The following is a 2,472-nucleotide window of genomic DNA, read 5'->3' on the forward strand; positions in this document are numbered from 1 at the left end:
ATATATATAGCACTATGTATGACTTGAAGAGTTGGCTTAGTGACAATAAGTATTTTTATCACATATATCAAATTATTAGCACTAAATGGAGTAAGAAATTTTTTGGCATAGTGGTCATGGACTCATGGTCACTTTTTTTTATACTAGAAGGTTGCAAGCTCGAATCTTTGTCTGCATGCATGATTTTTGAATTTGGATGAAATCTCAAGTCCTACCTTGCCTGGCTAATAAAAGAAGAAAGTGTTTATATTGCTTTCTAATACGAAGGGTCATGTGTTTGATAATGCAAGGAGGTGGCGTGTGTGGACTTTGCTGTAGGATACTTTTTTATGCTGGTCTACTGATGGGGTGCGTAGGTGGCATTGATCCACCAAGCAAGTCAACGGGTCAGTTTTTATGCCTGGTTTGACAGATTTATTGCAGGTCAATTACAGAAATGATCAAAAGCTAAAACCAAATCAATTCAAGACCCGGTTTACCTATGGTGATTCTATTACTCTTAGGCCCAACCTAAATGATAACTCCACATTTAATGAAAAGGGGTTCCTCCTTAGATCAAGATACGCAAAATGCATATGATGTTGAAGTCCTCATGATGAACAAACTCTCACTGCCACTTCCTTGCGCGACGTAGATGAAGAACCTTTTAAAGTTTTACTTGAATGAGGATATCGAGTGAAACAACTTATGTATCTTGTGCAAATTTCTCTCCTAAGCACCATGCTTTTCTAGAAGCAGATGCTTAGTGGATAGTAGCCATAACCGATGAAATTAAAGCATTTCAAGACAATGACACCTAGCACGTTACCACCTTGACTCCAAGTAAGAAATTTCTTGGGTGCAAGTGGAACTATTGCATTAAATATCATTCATATGGGAGCTTTGAATGATTCAAAGCACGCTTGGTCATTTTGGAAAACTATCAAGTTGAAGGAATAGATTTTATTAAGATCTTTATGCTGGTAGCGAAGATGTTATTGTCTGTACTGTGCTTACTACAATTATAGCCAAAGATTGGGAACTCTACCTAATGGATGTTCACAATGCTTTTCTTCATGGTAACCATGAAAAGGAGATTTACATGAAGGTACCACATATATTTCTTGTTCAAAATAGCAACATGGTGTGCAAGCTCCACAAGTCTCTTTATGGCTTGTGCTAGGTCCCTGGTGTTGGTTTTTCAAACTCCTTATTGCCCTTCTCCAGTACGGTTTTTGATGGTCCTCTGCGGATCATTCCTTCTTTATTTTTCATCAACCTTGTGCTCAACTTATGGTTTTCATATATGTTGATGATCTCATTGTAGCTAGTAATCATTCTTCAGTCATTCAACAGTTCAAGGAGTACCTTTATCACTATTTTCACATGAAATATTTGGGAAGCTCAAATATTTTTTAGGGGTGAAAGTTGCTTGCTCTTTTATAGGAATTTTTCTTAGCTAACAAAAATATGCTTTGGATATTATTATGGAAACTGGGTTGCTTGGATCTCACCCATCCTCCACCCCTCTAGAAGAAAATCATCGACTTACTTTGGCAGATGGGCCACTACTCCTTGATCCTAGTCGCTATCATCATTTGATTGGGCGCCTCATTTACTTGTGCTTTACTCACCAAGATCTATCTTATAGCGTGCATGTGCTATCTCAATTTATGCAGCAACTCAGAGAAGCACAATGGCGAGCTGCCCTGCCATTGTTCACTATCTCATAAGGCAATTAGGTCAAGGCACTCTCTTGCGACGGGATAATGACCTTACCTTGACAGGTTGGTGTAACTTTGATTGGCAAGTTGTCCTCTCACATGATGATCAATCACAGGTTAGTTTATTCAACTTGGCAACTCTTCTGTGTTTTGGAAGACGAAGAAACAGCACACAATGTCACGGTCCTCGGGCGAAGCAGAGTACCGCTCCACAGCCAATACTACCTGTGAACTAAAATTATTGAAGCAACTTCTTACTGATCTCTTAATCCCTCTTGCTCAATTTGTACATCTTTCTGTGATAGTTAAGTTGCTCTTCATATTGCCAAGAGTCTTGTATTTTATGAACGAACCAAGTACATTGAAATCGATTGTCACTTTTTTCATGTTGTCATCATTCGGAACATCATACTTCTATTTTACATTCTCACTCACACTTAATTGGCAGACATCTTTACTAAGGCCTTTGGATCAAAACAAGTTACTTTCTTTCTTGACAAGTTGGCCATCCGAAATTTGCATGCTTTAACTTGAGGAGGGTAATAAGAGAATTCAATTTATAAATATTTTGATTAATATCTAAAAAAATTCTTATTGATATTTTTAGTGTATTACTAGAATAAAATTGCTATTTATATATGATTGTTAGGCTGAGTTAGAAAATTATAATTTTTTAATAATTTATTTATAGACAATACATGAAATTAATTATAATCATATTAGCTATTTTATATATATATAATCTCATTTATTATTATAAATGCTAAAT

This window comes from Arachis ipaensis, chromosome B05, assembly GCF_000816755.2.
Source record: "Arachis ipaensis cultivar K30076 chromosome B05, Araip1.1, whole genome shotgun sequence".
In the NCBI taxonomy this organism is placed as follows: domain Eukaryota; kingdom Viridiplantae; phylum Streptophyta; class Magnoliopsida; order Fabales; family Fabaceae; genus Arachis; species Arachis ipaensis.